Raw genomic sequence first — 23,913 nt, forward strand, 5'->3', positions numbered from 1 at the left:
AAACTTGGGGTGCCTTTTATTCATTGAAATCTCTACTTTCATATGGTGTAAAAAAAATAAAAACTACCATAGTAAATGTTCTCAGGAAATGCATACAAACAGTGTGATACTGAGCTTTTACTAAATCAGGCACACTTCTTGAACTCTATATCTTCTCTTGTATCGGCTTTTCGGTAATATTTCAAAGGAAAAATAATTATCTGTTCTAAGTTTAATATTTTACAGCATATTCAAAAGCAAAATGATGTCGATAAAAACATTTCAGGTAGTTCGAGAAGTGTGCCTGATTTAGTAAAAGCTAATTTTCAGACTGTTTGTATGCATTTCCTGAGAACATTTACTATGGTGGTGTTTATTTTTTTTACACCATATGAAAGTAGAGATTTCAATGAATAAAAGGCACCCCAAGTTTTTGAAAAAAGCTGATATTTTGACGGGTGACTTTTCGATTGAAAATTAGGTTGTTTTTTTGGTATTCATTCAAAATAAGGCGAAAAAATAAATATTTTCAATCAAATAAATTACAGTGTATTTGGGACATAATAAAGTAAGTTTCCACCAAATTTCGTAGAAAAAAAATAAATTTTGAAGTAGATAGAAATAAAAGACCAAAAACTTGGTTTTTTGAATTTTTCACCTAAATTTTTAGGTTATGTGAAAAAATTGTGAATACAAAAGTTGTAGAACTTTTAATTACCTACAACTTTGCCATTGAACTTTTTTCTATAGGACTTGTAGTTTTGTCGGAAATCGAGAGAAACCATTTTTTTCTCTTAAAAGCTCCCCCCTCCCGCTTCCCGAACTCGGATTGACCGTAATTTATTTTTCCTTACATTTTTATCATATTCCCCTCCTTTTCTAATGGGTTTCATCCGACTGCGATTTTTTTTTGTTTCAAAAATTATCTACTCTAGTCTATTGAGCGTCAGCGACGTACAAAAGTAAATTTCCTATACAAAATAAATAGTCCGGGATACATCGCCCATTTTTGCAAGTGATTACTATCAAGCTAATTTTTCGTGAGTAGCTTTATTTTGATGAGATGCCCAATAATTTCATGTACAAAACTCTCGATTGTGGTAGCTACCAGAGGAAACAAGGATAAAATATTTTGATTTGATGGTTCTCAAATATTAATTACTAACTGAATGTTTTTTTTTGTTCAATCTCAAGATAATTATCTAAATTATTCGAAAAAATATTTGTCCTACAAAATCTATGGTTTGATCAAAGAGTCCCCCTTTCCAATGTGTATCGATAAGTGATAACGAAGTCATCATAAATGATTACTAACCAGCTGATTTTTTTATTTTCACTTATTTAATACTTATAACATAATTCAACAGACATATTGTCCTACAAATTGCGTAATAAATATTTGAGAACCGTCAAATCAAAAATTTTTATCCTTGTTACCTCTGTAAGCTACCACAATCGAGAGTTTCGTACATGAAATTATTGGGCATCTCATCAAAATAAAGCTTCTCACGAAAAATTAGCTTGATAGTAATCACTTGCAAAAATGGGCGATGTATCCCGGACTAAAACGGGAAAAGTATGTCAAAAATATTAAAATTCTGACGACAACCAACTTTCATGGTAAAAAGTAACACGATATCTAATTAATAACTATACCTAATACTTCGTAATCATCATCACTACCTACATACTAAAAAACAAAGTCGCTTTCTCTGTCCCTATGTCCCTTTGTATGCTTAAATCTTTAAAACTACGCAACGGATTTGGATGCGGTGTTTTTAATAGATAGAGTGATTCAAGAGGAAGGTTTTAGTAAATAATTTATTGGGTTGTAGACAAAGCGGGCGACGCCGCAGGCGGTAAGCTAGTATTACATAAAGATATCGCTTACAAATTGTGAACACAAAAATAAAAGAATGCTGTATAAAACAGAGCTTTATAAGTTTCTTATAGGCCGTAAAGACAAAAGAAGTATTTAATATTTCTACTTTTCGCCGACGGCCTATTTCATTACATTAACTCAGCAATAGATATCTTTGTAAATATTTCTTTTGCGATTTATACATAATTTGGATTAATGAAAATTAAGTGTCCAATGTACGTATACAGCGTAAGAGCTTTCGTGTGGAAATTACTAAAACCTTCTTATAATATCAGGCGATAAACTTCCAACAAATCTGTTTATAACAATGTTAAAATAAATGTTAAAATGTTTTTCATATTCACCATTATTATGAATGCAACTAAACTACTACTAATTAAAGAAAAATCATATAATAAGCTCGGACAAGTCCAAATGTGTTTTATTGGTAGTTTTATATTTAGTCGCAAATTATTTTTTTTTCTGTAATTTGACGCGCTTTTTTTAGCGCTTCTAAACAAAGACTTGTTGAATAAATAAATCTTTGAGTTTCAGTTTTCAAGTAAACTATGTCACAAATATAATTATTAATTACAATTTTTCGGTTTTTTATGTCTCAAATTATAAATTACTGATGATGATCAATGTGAAATAATATTACTAAATCATAAAAATGTGACTTCACTCAGCCTCATAAACATAAAATTTTTATATAATGCCTTATACCTTTCTATAAAAATATAAAAATGATACTGCAAACCATTAACCTACACTTAAAAACGAGAGACCGCAAAATTACGCACCATTTAACGCGATTTCATCTACTGGAAAATGTTTAACATAACTATAGGTACCTACCAACGACTAGGGATTTATATTATCAATGTTTGCTTTTCATTCAAATAACATGCAAATTGACCAGTGCTTCGCGTATTTTATAGTTGTGGAAAAACCACACAGCATCCACAACGCTTACGAATTTATATGGAATATATTTTCATCCAACTTCAAAAAAGGGGAGCTTCTTAATGTCACCATGCCATTTTTTGGCTTTGTCATCTCATAACTTTCAACTGGTAAAGGACTCTACTGGGATCGGGAAATGCTATATAAGAAAGAAAGGACTCGCCTGTTCGCTTTGTCATCTAATACTACAATAATATTACCGACAACAGTCTTTATTTTATATTAATTACTTATCTATGACTATTTTTTCTATAAAAAAAGTATTTTAATTTATTAAAACAAAGGGAACATTAAAAAACTCAACAAAGTTTCATCCAGCAATTTACAATGAAATGTTTGAGATTTTCTACGAAACTGCAAACTCTTTAATGTAAAATTCAATAAGCAAGTTCTAGGAAGCTCTAGAAACATTAAATAAAAACTGAGCGTAAATTTCACACCTATTTTCACAGCAAAACCTCCTTTATTAAGACCTTGTTTCATTTTAACTTCATCTAGGGATCTGTTGTGGCTTTCTCTACTTTGAAAGGTAATTTTCTACAAATTAAATATCTACCTGAATATACCTAAGCATTAAAATATAAGAACTAGACATATTTCTTACTGATTAAATCGTTCAAATATTTTTGCAAAATATTTCTCTTGGATTGTAAATTTAGGGTTGTTGAGGATTCCTCTTCCGCTTCCTCATAATGCGGAAGTTCCGCAATATTTTGGGTTCCTCAACCGTTACCTCATCCTCAAAAATAAAAATAAAAAATTCCTCTTCCGCTATCGCTTCCTCAAAATTTTGAGGAAATTTATGAGGATGTCGTATCTATGGCAACGCACTCGCTACGCGCAGCGCTATGCCAGGCCGATTCGATCGGGTGGCGAATTTACAAAGCCTATACCTATGTATACTTTTTGAGTCACGATGATCAAGTCGGACTCTAATAGATGAGCTTTTGTTTATGCATATAACTCGACAAAACCTAATATATCTAAATAAAAAGTGACTCGACTTGATTATAATTTCCTATCATCCCCATCCTCATCCGCTTCCTCTTCCGCTTCCTCATCCTCATCCGCATCCCCTAAATTTGCGTGTGAAAATTCCTCTTCCTCCTCCTCTTCCTCATAATCACTTCCTCAACAACCCAAGATTGTAAGACATCAAAGGGGTAGAAATTTATGGTAATCAGACAAGTTTCGAAAATTCTGTCTTTTAAATTAGTTTTCAAATAAGTAAATAAGTTCTACGTCCAAGTAAAACAGTAAGAATATTCCCGATATTCCTGATGATGTTTATCCTTTTCGGATAACGAGTTGTAAGTTGTAACCCTAAGGCGCGGGTAAAACACAAGCGGCGCGGGCGCGGGCGTGCCATAAGTGCACCTCTTGAATCTGTTTTGCACCACGTCCTTCTTATACCTACATTTTGTATGAAAGAATTTTGGAAAGGCGTCGAGACGGCACGCCACGGTTGTGCCACGGTTGCGCCGCCTTTCCAAAGTTATTTCATACAAAATGCCAATAGCGCACCCGATGCACGCCGGCAGTGCGCCCGATGCGCGCCCGATACGCGCCCGCAGTGCGCCCGATGCGCGCCGCGCCGCTTGTACATATGTCCCGCGCCTAAAGCGCTATTTAAATATAGATAATAATAAGATGTAAAGATGTATGTGATTATAGTAATGAGCCAAAAATCTGTATGTCAAATAATTTAACATAATTTATAATAGTCCAAATTCGTCAATACGGCAGCCATTTTGAAACATGGCCCACATGTAACATGACCCAATTATGAATAAAACAAAAGTATAAAACATTCAATTTACTATAATTGGTTTGCATTCCTCGATAAATGAGAAAGTGTGATCTCTATCAAGATAGTGTATTTTATGTCCAGTATTAATTAACATTGCAGGTCATGAATACAGGGTGCTTAAATATAATTAATTTGTATGTCGTCTTTGTTATTAGTGAATAATAGAATATAGGTTTCTGCTAAATTAAGCCTTGATTCTTTGTTTTGTTGGTAATGGACTGGTTAATATCAAGGAATTTATTCGGTTTATTTTATACAAGTGTCTTGGAGAGCTTGGCTGTCTGTTTTATCCCATAAATGTCGGCGGATGCCTGATCATCCAAATCCACATTCACAATAAGACTCTAATAACCCCATTTGCAACTTTAAACAATTGAAATCTATTATCAAATCAAACGAGAAAGAGACAGCATGTCCTACCGTCCCGCTTCCACTTGCAGGGTTTATTTACGTTGGTCTACTTCAAAGCTTAAAGGTTCCGTAAATATTGACTCTTCGCGGATATTGGATGACGATCGGTGACACTAATTAGTTCGAAATATTAATTCGAATGTTGAAATAATTGGGAAATTAGAACAGTCTGTATGCCTGCCACAGATATTCAAACAATGTTTTGGGCATATAACGTTTATTTGCAGTTTCTGGTTTATCAAATGAAATGTTTATGAGGAAGAGCAAGCTTTTCTCGTGTAATTTAGAAAGCTTTGTTGATATCTATTACTTATTAAAATAGACATTTGCATAATTATTTAATGTTTAAGTTTTAAGTCATGACAATGGCCTCTTATACTGTAGGTAAAAATTAATTCTTGCTTTAATAAATAATATGAAAACTCTCTTTCTTAGTAAATCAATTATAAATAAATAAATAAATATTATAGGACATTATTAAGTGTCTCATTATTAATAGATTAATGCTTGTATTAAAAATTTTAATTTAATTTTTAATTACTGAGTCGTTATTTTTGAAATTCAATACAAAAGAGGGTTACCCTCGTAAGCAACGACTTCTCGCTTTAAGGGTGCTATAACAGATTTTTAACAAAAACCGCTATTTTACGGTACAATTTTAACTCAAAGCACTTACACGTGAGAACAAAGTAATATCTTAATTTAAAGATAATATATTCAGTTCTACGATCATCTTATAAAAATTGTACGACGTCATACAAAATTGTCACTGAAATACGATTTTCCCAGCACAATGATGGCATAAAATGCAAAAAAATGGGGTCTAAACCGGTACACTTTTAAGAAAATTAAAAGCCTAATCTATCTTCTTACCTATAAATTATTGAGGGATATATAGTCCTTTATAGATTGTGATAATTTTTTTGTATCTAAATCAAAATTTTATTTCAATTATAAGCTAAATTAAAAATACTTGTCGATTTCTTCATACATTTTGCTCTCGCGGGTCGTCAGACCGCGCTCAGAAGCGCTCTTGGAAGGACGGGTGTATCGCTCCTCGTCCCAAAAATAAAAACGAATTAGAAAAAGATTATTGTGCGTATACTGTCGTTTTCGTGATTTGAAATATTTGATACTTTATAAGAGTAAACTGTATAAGTTTCATATTCCAGTTATTTGTAATTTAAAATTATGTTTTAAAAATTATGTTGACTGAGATCCTCTTTTTTTATGGGTTGTTGAACGGATTGGTGGGGTAAAGCAATTTGACAAAACTTAAATCCAAAATGGCGCCGACGAAAATTTGCCATCTTTTCGTCATGGGTGTCATTTTCATGGTTTTTGGGGTAGCTATTAACCAATATGAGGTCAAAAATAAAATCCAAGATGGCGCCGACGAAAATTTTGCATCTTTTCATCATGGGTGTCATTTTCATGGTTTTTGGGGTAGCTATTAACTAATATGAGGTCAAAACTAAAATCCAAGATGGCGCCGACGAAAATTTTACATCTTTCCGTGATGGGTGTCATTTTCATGGTTTTTGGGGTGGATATTACGCAATATGAGGTCAGAACTAAAATCCAAGATGGCGCCGGTGAAAATTTGACATCTTTTCGTCATGGGTGTCATTTTCATGGTTTTTGGGGTAGCTATTAACTAATATGAGGTCAAAACTAAAATCCAAGATGGCGCCGACGAAAATTTTACATCTTTTCGTCATGGGTGTCATTTTCATGGTTTTTGGGGTAGCTATTAACCAATATGAGGTCAAAAATAAAATCCAAGATGGCGCCGACGAAAATTTTACATCTTTCCGTGATGGGTGTCATTTTCATGGTTTTTGGGGTGGATATTACGCAATATGAGGTCAGAACTAAAATCCAAGATGGCGCCGGTGAAAATTCGACATCTTTTCGTCATGGGTGTCATTTTCATGGTTTTTGGGGTAGCTATTAACCAATATGAGGTCAAAAATAAAATCCAAGATGGCGCCGACGAAAATCTTTGTTATTTTATTTTAGTTTACTTCTTTATTATTAAGAAAATTACACCTATGACGAAAAGATGTCAAATTTTCGTCGGCGCCATCTTGGATTTTGGTTTTAACCTCATATTCGTTAATAGCTACCCCAAAAACCATGAAAATGACACCCATCACGAAAAAAGTCAAATTTTCGTCGGCGCCATCTTGGATTTTAGTTTTGACCTCATATTTGTTAAGAGCTACTCCAAAACCTTGAAAATGACACCCATGACGAAAAGATGTAAAATTTTCGTCGGCGCCATCTTGGATTTTAGTTTTGACCTCATATTGGTTAATAGCTACCCCAAAAACTACCCACACTTGCAAATGTGTTTGCTACGTAGGAAAAGTTCAGATTTCAGAGTATCCTAGGTAATGTGTTATGTGACGAATACCTATAATTTATTTCATTCCGACTATTTTTCGGAATAACATACATTTACTAAGAATTGTATACAATGCCGGATTTAATACAGTGCCGGTAACATCATATGTATGATAATAATTCTACATTTCTTAAAAAGCTTTGATATTGTATACAATTCATAGATTATTATTCAATGAAATAATGATGTAAAATAGTCACACTTTTGTTTGAATATACTAACATACTTATTAGGATCGTACCTACTAATAAAAGTAACAAAATGAATTTTTAAAGTTCCTAGTAATCTTCTGGAATCAATTTCGATAAAAATACATAATATCAAAAATTAAAAATAATATCAAGTATGAAGATGGTCTATAAAATGGAATGCGCTATGTTTACGTGAGCGTGATATTGCCGCGAACAAAGTTACGTCGTTAGATACCTAAATTTGAGTAACGCAGATTTGTGACAGCGTCCTTAATGAAAAATACGTTTACGATCTTTTGAAAGTATTTACAACCTCCTGGATTATTGAACTGAAGAAATTATAAGTATTTTCTTCTCAAATACAAAAAAATAAATAATAATGAAATATGTAGATACCTACTTTTAAATTAAACTAAGAAGCATTGGCTTTTTTCGAGTGTCTGAATTAAATGCAAATAAAAACAAAGTGTAAGTTTGTTTAAAGCTTTATACTTTGTACATACTATCTTCTGTATGTTAAAAATAACTAGACTTATTTTTACGTTACTTTTTATACCGAAAAATAGCTGATGCATGGAAATTATAACGAAGACATTTTTATTATGAAATTAACAGGGTTAACTACGAAAAAAATAATAATAAAAGAGTTGTTTACTTTACCCAGCTACAGTAACGTATTCAATAAAGCATTAAACACAAACACTACAATACTTTTCTTTCCACTTAAACAGAATCCTGCGAAATAAAAACTGATTCCAGATACGTTCAAAAAGGTCTGCTCTTTGTGATAATAGAAAGGGATCTTACATTCCCTTTGTTTTTTCCTTATTTCGAGATCAGGGGCATAACATACCTACGTTCAAATCGAAACTTGAAAATGAATTTGATCGTTGTTTCTTTAAATTTTTATTCGTAATTAAGAAATAACAGAGTGGATATTGTACATAACTTTGGTGTTACATCTAGGTAATTTTATTGTTGTTTGACTGATCGTTGAAATACCTAAGTACCTACATATATTTATATCATATGTGTATTTCTTTTTCGTTTTAAGTTATACATAATAGCGTAATACTAAAGATTATACCTCCGTAACACAAAATTTTACCTAAGTAGCTAATTATTCAAAAGTTATCAATATCAAAGCTCATATAAGTCTATACTAATATTATAAAGAGGAAAGGTTTGTATGTATGTATGTATGGTTTTCACGCCTAAACTACTGGACCGATTTTGATGAAATTTGGCACAGATAATCTTTAGACCCTGAGAAAGAACAAAGGCTACCTTTTATTGCGAAATATGTACCACGGGCGAAGCAGGGGCGGACCGCTAGTAGGTTATATAATATCAAATATAACCATTTTAGAAGTCAGTAAATCCTTATCCTATATCCATCTATTTGTCCTAATTCCTAAAATCTAGATCATTTCATACCTGGATCAACACATGATCCAGGTCAGTGACATAAACTATGTAGTTACGAAATTATAAAACGATTTGTTTCCCAACTCAAATGGGATTATATCCCATCCTTAGAGATTAAGGATTAGGGATATAAATGAGGGTAAGGTATAAGTCCTTTAGTTGTGAAACAGAGCAAAACATAAACGGATTTAGCCATACATGCTCTGTTGAAAAATTGATTAATTCCCTGCTTATTAGTAGGAACCCTCTGACTTGTGCCTTCTCTGCGTGAAAATGTAGTAACCCTTCTGGCTAACATCGAGATTCATCACAAAAACAAACACGACTTGTCACGTATCAATCTTTTGAGATAATAGAGGTAGAGCCCAAAATAAAAAATATCCATTATTTGGTGCTCTACCCGTCTGTATTGTACAGAGTATAATTACATACAGTACATTTTAAATGGTGAATTATATATCTTGAGCAAGAAGGTTTTGTAGATTAGCCTAATTATATCGAAATAATAACGAATTAAGGCTGCAGTCTAGCAAAATTGCGTTTTCAACAAGTTATTTGACAATTTTTTCCCGGCTAATGAAATGATAAACTGATTTTTTTTTTCTTGTTTATCAATTAGTGTTATATACGCAATGCGCGTGAATTTTTTCACATTTATAAAGTTACTTTATGTTACCTTAATCAGGCCTTCAAGATAAGTCTCTTTCCCCCAAAATCATTTCGAGCTAAGTTTGTGCACTCACTACGTTGCAACCGATTACAATTTACATAATCTGATCAGCGCATTATTATCCTTATATAGTCGTTATTAAAAACTGCTGAATACAATTGCCGAAAAACTTATGATTTTCTTAATTAGAGCGTTATAAATTCATTAAATTTCCCATTTTTTGCCTTACAAAATCGATTGATAAATACTGCTAAAAGTTATTTTTTCCATTAATTTATTCGAGTTGGTTGAAGACCAATGAGTATTAATCCTTTAAAAAAAATTTTTTTTGAATTTTGATAATTCTTTAAATATTAAAAAAATATTTAAAATAATAAGGAAAAATCCTAGCGAATTTCTTTAGTCGCTCTCCTTGGGCCGGAGCGTTCTGACGTGTGCTCTACGCTCGATTTTCCTTCATACCGAAGTGAAAGTTGCTCTACTTCATTAAATTTAATATTTTTGTTAATTGATTATTTTTATCTTAGTTTTGTGCAAATATTCGTATTTTTAAACATTTGATTTCGATATGGAAAATAAACGAAAAAAATACGCGTGTAACTACTAGAAAAAAAATTATCTTCGAACATAAAGTTAATGAAACCAAATAGATTGCAAAGGTGATTGGCAACAATTTCTTTATTTTACGGGGTGTCAGTAAAGGGATGTATATTTCTTTAAAACTAAAGTAAGCTCATAAATTTTCTTATAATATAATTTTTTTGAAGTTCCAAAAATGTTTATTTTTCGTTTGAGAAATACGAAATATAATATAAACTTGTATTGAGAACTTGAACTTCCCAAGTTCATCCGGGGAAATCCCCATACGGGGAAAATGATTTGTTTACTCCAAAATTGATCCGAGGTGTTTTAATTTTTTCTTCTAGTCATTTTCAACGTAGCGGCATGTTGTTTGATTATTAATTTTGTAACTTAAATACAGGATGTTGGTTTTATATTCTGATCTTACAGACGCGCTGACAAATTTAGTCCACCATTTCTAGTTTAGTCTAATTACAAAACTACCAAAAAACTCTAAGTACCAATATTAAAACGAATGGATTATCATCACATCATCAAAATTCAGTGGGGTTGAGAACTAAACAAACAGAAGTAACAGAGACGCGAAGAATAAAAAAAGAGGACGAAAACGATAATTCGTTGATGCTTTCCCTTTTCGACGTATTGTTAGGGTACATCACCAATCTGCAAAAAACAAAACTGATGATTCCCAATTGCTGATTAAAAATGAAAAACAAATAATCGACAACAGTGGTGAAAATTTGCTGATCACAATGAAACATCCTTCAGTGGTAGCAGATTTACTCATTTAAAATGTATCGGTGAACAGCGTAAAGGAGAGGAGGACAGGATAACATTATGAATGTGGATGGTGGATTGTATACATGGTGTAATCGTTAAGTATGTGCAGGCGATTATGACGTTATTATTGCAGGTATCAAAAAACTTAAAACTGATATCGAAATTACCTACTTTACCTAATGAGCAAAATGACAATAATAACTTTTTAAAAGTATAACGAGAAATATCTAAAAAAATTACTTTATACACTCCCATATCAAAAAGGGAAAATGGGACTAGTAGAAGTTAAATGTCTAATTCCGGCAAAAGACATGAATGCGGAAGATGCGGTTAAAAAAAATTTAATATTTGAAATACAATGCAAAAAATAACACTTTTGTCATAGATAAGAATCATGACTATTTTTTCCAAATTCAGGGACAACTAAACGTTGCAGAAGCAGAAGTCTGCTTATTTGCTGTTTGGACTGGAGTGAATCATTCGTTAAAAATAGAATATATAAAATAGAATATATAAAAAAGTATGTAACGTTTAGGCAAAATAAAATGATGGACCATTATTGGATTTTACATAAATTGCCTACTGTCAGAATTGATTGATTCGAGACTTCAGCATTCGATGCCCATCAAGGACCCATCCTATATCATTCAAGCGATTGAAAAAAAAGAGATAAATCCAGTGCAACCGATAAAGCATCAGAATGCTAGCAAAAGATTTATTAGGTTTATCAATATAAATCTATATATTATACATAATATAATAAATCTGTAGAAGACGCGAAGACTGACATCCGCGCGGACGGAGTCGCGGGCGGAAGCTAGTCAGAAATAAATATCTTTTGTTTTCATTTGCGTATTTTTCTATTTTATAATTTTTTAACACAAACATTATGTACATTTTTTTTATTAAATACAAAATTTGTTTATCCGTTTTATTAGTTAAACTGAACAACTTTCACTAAGAAACTTAGGTCGAAAAAAATGTATAGAGTTATGCATTTTGTATGGAAAGCTTATTTTTTTTATATTTCGTCCAAATTTCTTTGTAAAAGTTGATCAGTTATATAAACATGAAGTTGAAGATATCAATAGAAAGTATTCGCAAATTTTGTGTACTGATAAAAAAAAATCACCCGGTGTAATTTTCACGAAAATTGTTTCAAATTGTCATTTTTGGTACTTATTACGAATATTAAATTATACGAATGATTTAATTTTTAAAAATTAAGTGGAGCAACTTTCCCTTAGTACATTTGTATTATTTACATATAGGATGACAGGATGCATTTGTTTGCACTACTAGACCAAGCCCTTAAGTATGTAATTATAAACTTGACTAAGCACCTTTTCAACTTCTTTATCGATCTTTTTTTTTCTTTTCTTAACGCACGCATTAATTTTATTTTTTAAAGCGTCTGGTACCTATACACTAAAATCGTCATATAAAATATGATATTTTTTTACTTCCAAAAGAAGTTTTCTTTTTACTACACTGTAAATAAATTCGCCATTTAATGTTCATATTTTGACCGAAACTTTTAAAATAGAAAATAAATCAAGATTTGCTTCGTACATCTTCGTATAGGTACCTAGTTAATGTTTGCTTCTACATTTTATGGAGATTGAAAAGCTCCGTCCAATTTTAATAAATTTTCACAACACAATGTCTCTATGACCGGCGAAGGAGAGATAAAATCGTAGATACTAAGTACTTATATAAAACTACTTTACTTGTAAAATGTAATATTCAAAATAAGTACTTATAGACATTATATATTTTATATGTGGTTATTTAACCATTTTTTCATTCACTGATATACATATACATAGATTATGTCTACCCAACAATCCATGATTGGCGTATGATATACCTAATAATATTATAGTATGATTAAACGTAAAAGCTTTACTTTTGCAAACTTTTGTATGTTTTACCTATTCCAAAGTAAATAAAATTGAAAGCGAAAAATAAGTACCTACAAGATAAATACGTTTTTTGCTGTTAGATTGTGCATTTTAGCCATCTCATTGGAATTACAACACGATACCATAGCCTAGTTATTGCCAATATGTTTGGGAGTAATTTAGGAATATATTATATTTTCGACAGTTTATTCATTTATTTCGCAAATAATCCTCTTATACTGAAACTTCAATACGATTTCTAAAATAAAGTTTACATTGTATACAAATATTTCTTTATGAATTGAAATATTTTTGTAACACGATCAAAGGTAAAATACATAGCATTTTGTGACTACAGACATAAGGTAAAGACTATCAACCGGTTTAAATTTTTGATATGTGATCGGTTTTAGTTTGTTGTAACTTGTATATCTTAAAATATACGTTCATAACCTAGTTAGACACAATAAACAAAATAATGTGAGATTCAGGTTTAGTTGTATATACAACGCAGCTGTATACTAGTGTTCCGTTTTGGGTTGTATTCTAGTGGGATTATGTTTCAAAATAAATAGTTTACATTAAACGTATCTCTTTTATATTCTTTATGAAGAGGCCATTTACCTTTGTCTTTGTCTTTTGGCTTTGTCACGTTATCGCCTTAAAGATCGCGTACGTGCTCATTTTGAATTTTACTACTTGGATAACGTTATTTTTCTTATATTTAAAGTATGAATGAGGGAACTCAAAGATAAATATAATAAGTTGGGCTACTAGTGAATCGCTCTTCGAAATATTTTCAACAACGTTTAACTTTCCGACAAAAGAACAGCCGTCTAAAAGAGGAATAACACTGCACTACCTCCTTTAAATGACCTGAAAAACACTATAAATCAATAATTATACGAGTAAATTCATAATATTTAAAGATGACTTTGTTACAGGTTATGAATTATGAGTTACATAAAAGTCTAAAAACGATAAAACATGACTTCTCTACTACATTCAAAAATGACAAATGTTAACGCAAAATTATTTCCTTTTCTCGTCAAAGCTTTCGTTCAATTAAGCTAATTTGATATCAAACATATATGACTCCACTAAACAAATTCATAACGTAATAGAACACTTGAATATTTACAGCATTATTGCTTCAATAAATAAAATATCACGAGCTAAAACAAACACAAAGCGGTACAAAACAGTCGGCGAAACACGTACCAATTAATCTTTAAAAAGTAATTTAATTGCGCTACATATAAAGGGCAGTTTAATATCTAACTGGGCGAGGGAAAGCAATAAAATAAAAATTGGGTGAGGCTATATTGTCTAAATAAGAAATCGATAAAGGGTGGCCACTGAATAAGAGAAAGTTACGAGTGATCTATAACTATTTTATGGTTCTTCTACAGTTAATATAATCCCGGATAAAGTCATTGTAAATACTATTGTTATGGGATATAATTATACCTATTCGTTTATGTATGGTATCTGTCTCAAACAAGAAATTGAAATATTTTAAAGTGAAACTTTTATTACATCGTCTCAAACTTTTTGGTCTGTGTAGCGCATGTCGCGTGTATCGCGGCTGCCGACCGACACGCGACATGCGCTACACAAAGCAATGTTCGGAACCGTTCGAACAGTTTCACTTTTACCGTGGTTTCATAAAACCCCACAACATTTTTTTCACTAACCGACTGAAAGTAGAAGTACAGAATAATAACTAGTAGTAACCGTCTAATATCTAATAAAAATATTTGACCAGCTATAGTTAGTAAAATAACACGATAATATAAAGAAAAACTCTTGTCGTCCCAGCCGGTAATCGCTGGGATTATCCCGTTTTGATTTAAATCTTACGAAAGACGAAATGAAGGTATAGATAATAATACGAACCATTCCTAAAACTTGGTTAATTTGCGTTTAACTACACAGTAGTACGCTGCAAATAAAGGCGGATCTAGTGATAATATTTTAAAAGCAGAAATCTATCGTGCTATGCATCACTACATAGTATAAAACAAAGTCGCTTTCTCTTTCCCTATGTCCCTATGTATGCTAAATTTTTAAAACTACGCAACGTATTTTGATGCGGTTTTTTTTAATAGATAGAGTGATTCAAGAGGAAGGTTTTAGTATATAATTTATTATGTTTTAGACAAAGCGGGCGAAGCCGCGGGCGGAAAGCTAGTAAATAATAGATGTACACTTATTGTCTTATTCCATTAATCTCCTGATCTATACTGTATAAACTATAAATATATCTTTTCAAACGGCGTATTTAGCTTAAAATTTGCTTGTATACCTACTACATTTCATAATGCCATCCGCATCTCACGCCGCACCCTTTTTTACAAGCCTCGAATTTAATGAAAGCCAAATTGTTAAACAAGGGCTCAAAAAACTAGGCATTTTCATTTGCTACGCCAACGGTTTGATAAAATTATGGGATAATATAATAATGCAGTAAAATGTTTGTATATAAAAAGTGTAAAAGCAGAACCACATTCGAAAAATGTTATTCTGACCGCTACAAACGGGATAAAAAAAAAATATGTCCACAAACATTTCTATACACAAGAAAATCCAGATACAAACTTGTGAACATTACTCTTCCTGTGTCCTGTGGGAGCAATTTGTTCGAGGTTTGTCTTTTGAGTCTCACTTGTGTATTACGATACTACACAGAGACTCTGATGTAAAAAAACTTAAAGAAATAGATTTCTATCTAATTGATATCCGCTTGTAATGCACACATATTTTAATCTATGATGAAATATATAGTCCGGGATACATCGCCCATTTTTGCAAGTAATTACTATCAAGCTAATTTTTCGTGAGTAGCTTTATTTTGATGAGATGCCCAATAATTTCATGTACGAAACTCTCGATTGTGGTAGCTACCAGAGGAAACAAGGATAAAATATTTTGATTTGATGGTTCTCAAATATTAACAATTTTTTTTTACAATCGAGAGTTTCGTACATGAAATTATTGGGCATCTCATCAAAATAAAGCTACTCACGAAAAATTAGCTTGATAGTAATTACTTGCAAAAATGGGCGATGTATCCCGGACTAATAATATACTTGCGAGATTTTCCTAAGAACTGCCAATCAGTGATTTGTTTTGGGCAGAAATAATAAATTTTTTGACACGGTAAGAAAGTCCAAATTTATAAATTTACTTTTACCCATCGTCCGTTAAATGACGATGAAAAAATAATGCACATTTAGGCCATACCTATTCAGGCCTATTTTCTCGAGATTGTTCTTGTTAAGCCTTATTAAAAATGTTCTTTACCAAAGAAATTTCTACTAAATATCCTTGGTGGCTCAGTGGTGAGACCTCGGACTTCGAATCGATAAGTCCGGGGTTCGAGACCAGGCGAGCGCGCAGGAAATAAATTGATTTTTCAATTTATCTGCGCATGTTGTAACATCACCACTGCTCGAACGGTGAAGGAAAACATCGTGAGGAAACCGACATGTCGAAGAATCAAAAGTTCGACGACATGTGTCATCCGCCAACCCGCACTTGGCCAGCGTGGTGGATTATGGCCTGTACCCTCATAGGAGGCCCGTGTCCCAGCAGTGGGAACGTATATGGGCTGATGATGATGATGATGATCCTTGACGAACTATAGGATTGATATTTTGGTTTTATGGCATTAAAATGCTTTATAAGTATAATTTCTTTTTTATAAAGAATAGAAAAAATTACGAGAACTATAGGATGTTTGATATAGGTATTTTACAAAGGAGACAATGTTATATCGACGAGACGGACACAATGAAATCATCGTTATGAGTAGAATTAAGTGTTATATAAAACTAACGAATATGGTATTTTTAAAGAAACTATATTTGCACTTTTGCAAATTAAAAGCCTTAAATATATCACAGAGAAGGAGCGCAAGCCACCTGCGTGCTCTAGCTCCAAATAAATTTATCATATCTGTCAAAACAAAACCGGGGTCATTAAATTTACATTTGGGCATCGAAAATGTTATCTGATATCAGCGTAATACAGGAAAGGATTGAAATTCAGAGCGGTTGCTATGTGCTGATAACTACGATTTTAACTAGATTACTGACCTATTCGATCGTTTCGTTCAATTATCTTGAGTCGAAGCGATAAAATAACTATAGCACTGACATATAATTCACTGAATTCTATTAGGCCATGTTATTCTATATGTATTGGTTATTTTCCCATGTTGGAATTGGTATTTTCGATGATTTGTTGATCCCTTCGTAAGGTGTAAGAATTCCAATAAAACTATTTTTATTGCTGTTCTCAATTATATTTCGATTGATTTATGATCGTGTACTTATTCATACAGAATGTGATGGATATTTTTTTATTACAGATTTTTTAACATCAATATAGTTAAGCATTTTTTCAATTCACATAGTTTAAAACTTTAAAGGAAACATGTTTATTAAATGTAAGAAAGTAAACCTAAGATATTATGCATAATAACTACCCTCATTGTAGTAACCATCAACGTAAAACAGACTTTATTTCTTCATAGCTTGAAAATTGCATCTTGATGCGGTCTAGATCCGCTGCATATTATTCGTATAAAATTGTTAAAACATTACTTCCAATGAGAAATCCTATATTTAGTCAGTCGATAAAACTACTTTATATTTATTCTGGCTCGACTTCGCACCAGCTCTCAGTATGGCGTCACACAAATGTGAAGTAGGGCTGTTCCATGATTTAAAATACAAAAATATTGTTAGTATCTAATAACTATATCTATTGGAGTCAGTGTCTTACCATTTCATATAGGTACCATATATTATTATGTAAAATAATTATTATTATACATAACTTTACATTGATTCTATTAGGTACTTAGTTAAAATAAAAAGTGAATTTATATATTCATTCAGAATATACCATGCTGCTTTTCTTGCAATCTGCAAAAATATGTTTTAAATAGTATCATAATATTCCTGGGACGCGGACGTCACTAATTATACACGTGGTACCTTTATGTTGCATATCATGAATATAAACTTGATCCAACATTTTTAAATATATTTAAAAGTTTCGTTGCCAACCCTACAATCATTAGTCAAAATAATGACAACCATCACTTGTGGTATCCCTGTGGTATTTTTAGAAGCAGCCTTGATTCATGCTGATTATTATTCTGCAACACTTTCGCTATTGTCTCTAAAAGGGTTATCGCACGTGAGGTATTTGTGTGATAGAAAACGCCATACAATATTTTGGAGGTGTCATTCGCGGTACCGCTACAGCATGCATGATGCATGGGTTTTTATGTTGCATTATAAAAATCCGCTTGTCGTATTAATATCACATGTTTATGTATTGCGATTTGACGAATCAAATAGGGTATTTAGTGAATTAACGACGTATATTTTATAGACTACAGGCCCATGTTGAAAAAATTATGGGTCATTTGACCCACCACCTGACCTATCTAGAATGATATAAGAGCATAAAATAATAAGATTCAGCACTATGACGTCACTTGTAAGCTGTCCACCTGAGTGCAGATGAGAATTCGAAGGTTCAGGTAGAGATTTTCTCCCCTTGTCTCCATGATTTTTGTACGGCGTTGCGGAATAATGGCTTAAAAGCAGTATAGAAATAGTATGACACAGATGCCGTACAAAAATGGTGGTCCACAAAGTCGGAATTTATTTTTATTTTTCGACAGTTGCCGGGGTAAATTTGGTCATTTGATTTTGTACGGCATCTGTGTCATACTATTTCTATACTACTTTTAATCAATTATTCCGCAACGCCGTACAAAAATCATGGAGACAAGGGGAGAAAATCTCTACCTGAACCTTCGAATTCTCATCTGCACTCAGGTGGACAGCTTACAAGTGACGTCATAGTGCTGAATCTTATTATTTTATGCTTTTATATCATTCTAGATAGGTCAGGTGGTGGGTCAAATGACCCATAATTTTTTCAACACGGGCCTGTAGTCTATTATACAGGCTTTTTTCTCATTTTTATTTATAAAATTTTATGCCTTTTTTTTATTTAATTTTAAGCTTCTGCGCGTTATTTCGCATCATCGCCCCACAGTAAATTTTAATATCATATTTGTCTTATTTAATTATTTCTTTCGATACAAAAGCGTATAATATGTATGAATCGTCTAAGCTCTATAGATGAAACATTTCACTAATAAACTTGAGACACTTCCAATTATTATATAAGTTTTGATTGTAGAAATGTTTACTTTCTATCATTATATACTTATTTCCCTTGTTATAAACAAATTCAATTGGTAGATATTATAATTTATAATATAATGTAAACATTAACTTACAATTTAATTAGATCAAAACTAATTTCTACCTCAACATTTTGGTTTCAATTTTGATGCTGTATTCATCAGAATTATATTCACAATCAATGCTTGAAAAGGTTAACGAAATTTTCTGTGTTCGCTAAAATGCTAAAATATAGTGAGTTTTCACTTGACAGCTTTTAAATCTCATTATGGAGATACTGTTTTTGAATACGTAATGAAAACTGAAATCACTTTGAAGCGAAATTCCTTTTTTATATTAATATTTTGGGTAAAGGTATTTTGTGGTTAAATTGTATTACAGTGTGGTGGAATAAAGTGAAATTATCTAATAATTATATTTAAGAAGTGTATTTCAATGAATAAAGATAATATTGTGATAAATTGTTGATATTAAATTTACACTAAAATAATTAGCTATTTAGTTGTTAAATACTGTCAAAGTATTCAGAGATAGTTCGGTGAGATAAAAAGTATAACTTCACGCATGTTCTAAATAAAAGAGCTTTTTCTAACTACCAAATAAGCTCCATGGCAACTTTGGCGTATTTTGAAATTTTTTATCAGCACAAACTACGTTATTCTATCTAAGGCTAATCCCTTTTTATTTAAATCCCGGGTGTGGCTACTATTATCTTTTCACGTGAAATTCAAAATATCCTTTATCATCGAAAAAAGAACAAAGAAACTTTAACGTTTAGCTCTCTAAATCAGCCATTCTCAAAGTGTATGATAACATTCCCAAATTCAATTAGGGAAGTTAGAACCTAATTAGTTATGTGTTTTTTAAGCTATTGCATAGCTTCTATCGCGGGCCTTGAGCGCGGGGACCGAATCGAGAAATTCCTTAACGAAAAAACCTCACGCTCCCCACTTCGACGGGCTTGGAGGTGTGGCTTGAAGGCATGCTATGTTTACGCTTTACCGCGGCAGTCCCCGAGTGCCACACGTCTTTTTTTTTGTTTTTTATGACACGGCCAGTACTTTTTTCCATGTGTATATCATGTTAAAATATAATTAATAATAATAGTAATACCGAAACCGAATACGTAATAAATAATGGATATTCATATTAAAATTTTTTCTTGACGCATTATTAAATCTACAAGATTAATTTTATTTTACTTTATATCTTGGATATAAATACGAGTTGATATAATGTATAAACAGAGCACGTTAGTCGTCATTAGCCACCTTCCACATTCACAACGAAAATTCGATTAGCCTAACTCACGTTAAACTCATTTGACGCAAAATACCACAGTATATCATCATGTCAAAGTTTGAGAACCTATGCTATTAGTAAATAGGCGGCTCTTCCAGCCCGTTTGACTTCATAAATCTTGGAAGGTCGGATCTTTCGGAGATCTCATTAAACCTCCTCTGTAGGTTTAAAGATCATTCACCTGTCCGTTAGTTTACTTTATTGGGGAGTTACTTTTAGAGATTGTCGCGAAAATATTTGAGCTTATTTATTTGTCGTTTAATTTGGTACAGTATTTTGCAGAATGATATTGGTCTTGCTAATTTTATTGTGAAATGTGAATATTTTGCATCCTTGTACAATCCTTGTAATATCCATTATTCCGAAACGCCGTACAAAAATCATGGAGATAAGGGGAAAAAATCTCTACCTCTACTTTCGAATTCTCATCTGCTCTCAGTTGGACAGCTTACAAGTGACGGCATAGTGCTGAATCTTATTATTATGCCCTTATATAGTTCTAGATAGGTCACCTGGTTGTTCAAATGACCCATAATTTTTTCAACATGGGCCTGTAGTCTATAATGATGTACCTACCATTTAAGTTCAATTCCTATACATGCAGTATGTCACAATATTAGTCTGCTTAAGTAGCTATATTTATATTTCGGGGTTTTATTGCAATTCCATCATTCGTATGCTGCTTTCATCAAGTTTAACAATGTAAAATTAGCAACCTCAAAACCCAAGGCGTTTAGACATCCCAAATAATACTTTCGCATCACATGAATAAGAACATTATATCCATACTGATGTTTATTGGAGCCATTCATTGAATCCCATTCAATGGTTTGCGTCAATCATTTTTATGTTCGATAGAACGTGTGCTGTTTTACAAACGTTTGTGACATGTTTTCGACGCGTACTTTGTGGTTATTTTTAACTTAATTTATATATTTTTATTTAATGAGGCCGATAGCTTTCAAAGGACTTTTTTATGTGGGCATATAAAACGTCTTACTTGATTGTCATATCAATAAGGGGCTTAAGGAATGTATAATAGGGGATTGGAATGATTTTTGGAAATACGTGGTCGGTGGTCGTGATTATATCTTCATATTTAGTATATAGCTTAGCTTAGCTTAGTATAGTATAGTCAGTTAGTATATTATATTAGCCTAAGCGTTACATACAAGAAATCGATTTATCTCAATAGAAAATACACATTAATATTATGATCATGATTATGAAGCGATAATGTTGTTATTATTGAATCGTATAGTGATTTTAAATTTTCTAAGATTTCAATTAGCATAATAAATGTGTACACTCCTTTTTTTTAATTTTAAACATTCCAGTGTTAATCAACGTTTACCTATTTTTCTCGCTATAGGAATATATTAAATAACTTACTAGGGTGTAGCATATTGCATAGTGGGAGGTGGTGACTGATGTGACTATTTATCCGGTGCTTCGGCCATTATTGATTTATGTTTCAGCAGATTTTCCTGTAATTGTAAAAGAAACATTATTTAGGTAATTATCAAATAACGTTAGAAATTAATAGATATGGAACTCGGTTATGATATAGGGCTTAATTACTCAATAAATAAATCTCACCTGAATCAAACACAATAGAACATCATTCAACCTTTTAAATAACACAAATATTTAGGTATATCTTTTACAGCATCTATCTAACCATATAAACCTCATTTTATATAACGTCACGATGGACCCTGAACAAAGTTCAGTCAACAATAACATGGGATCCACTTTATAAACTCCTATAAATCGCTTGTTTTGATGCTTGTAAGACACTCAATTTGACTTCTGGCCTAGTTTTGTTTAACTTGACTTTCTTACTGGCTAATTTACTGATAAATTGATACCACGTATTTTATATTACTTGAGTATTCTAGGCTTAGAGTAGAGATTCTAGGGGTATAAGAGAACGCTTTCATTATTTTTTACTGTTCATAATTTTAATTTCCAAGTAATAATAACTAACGTTTCGCTATGTCATACGGTAACTTCCTTCACTTTTAATTTATTGATTCTATACCAAAAGGATAAAATGGTTTAGGTAGATAATAAAACCTAAATAGAAAACTATAATTTGCTTTGCCTTTTGATAAAATAGATTGCGTTTTAAAGAAGCAATACAGGTGATGTTTGATCATCGTAATTAAGTATACCTTTCCCCAAAAAGTCCTCTAATTCATGAATAAAGAATGACCATGGCATTAACTTCAAGTTTGAACAATTTTGAAAATTTATGAACACCTCTTTAGGGGGTCGTTTGGTTATAATTTCGGTAGTTATATTATGAAAATAATACATACATGGACATATTTTTTTACCTGCATGTTAGATGAACTAATAAATATCAGCTCTTAATTGTGTTGTGTATTGGCTACTGATATGTTTTATAATAATAACATTCATATTTATTACAATTACTACCTTCGTGTAAAATTATATCATATGTTACGGTAATTACCCCGCCATCTCTTAAATTAATAAAAACATATTTTTGACAGAATAATTATCAAATGCCAAGAGGAGCTTCTAAAAGCGTTTTTATGTCTTATCATTGAGGTTGATCCGAAAAGAATTGCTAGTAACATTCGTACATAAACACTGTGCCTTCATATACAGGCGTTTATGATATCTCATAAAGAATACGACGTTTTCTTGATAAAGATAATAATATATGACTTTTCTTTAACGTTTGTCATGAAAACGATTAAGGAATTTTCCGAATGAAAATATACAAAGTTCTTTTAATTTATAACATGTTTTTAAATCTTTGTCAGATTAAGGTAATAATATAAGGACTGAATAAATTATTGTTTACTAGCTTTCCGCCCGCGGCCTCGCCCGCATTTACAAAGAAAAAGCCGCATAGTTCCCGTTCCCGTGAAATTTCCAGTGTGTTAATGCAAGTATGAAGTAACCTTCTATGTATATATGTGTGCTAAATTTCAATGGTAATTGTAATCGATTCAATGGTATTTGCGCGAACGAGTAACAAACATACATACCTACTACATACACATACATCCATCCTCACAAATTTTCACATTTATAATATCTATTAAGTTTAGTAGTTATTGTTTATTCAAATATCAAGAAACGAGACGGATAGAGATAGATCTACAGTAATATTATGTTGTTTGGTAAACGTTATCAAAGTAATAACAGATATGACAATACCTTTAAGAATTGAGTGGGCGCCGAAAATACAAATCCCAGTACTATCAGCTTACAAAATCGATTGCCCGGAAGATAACCTCTCGCAAGATTTATTATTCAATTTACGTAGCTCATCTGTTACAATGACCTCCATAATGTTGAGATTAACTGCGTTCTAAATTATTTCAAATTGTGTAACTTCGTAT

The 23,913-nt window shown here is 31.9% G+C and overlaps 1 protein-coding gene across 2 annotated transcripts in view; it reads right to left on the reverse strand.

Annotated features, from left to right (window-relative positions):
• Positions 1–22,018, reverse strand: part of LOC149478027 (odorant receptor 85b-like) — a 54,420-nt gene extending 32,402 nt beyond the window's left edge. For both annotated transcript variants that reach the window (XM_089710061.1, XM_089710060.1), the window contains exon 1: positions 21,923–22,018. The gene's annotated coding sequence lies outside the window, so the exon portion shown is untranslated. The remainder of the gene's footprint in view (positions 1–21,922) is intronic.
• Positions 22,019–23,913: the final 1,895 nt, after the last annotated feature.

This window comes from Colias philodice, chromosome 23 (genome assembly GCF_061535455.1).
Source record: "Colias philodice isolate Cphi_HAF_F1 chromosome 23, ilColPhil1 Martin Lab GWU primary, whole genome shotgun sequence".
In the NCBI taxonomy this organism is placed as follows: Eukaryota; Metazoa; Arthropoda; class Insecta; order Lepidoptera; family Pieridae; genus Colias; species Colias philodice.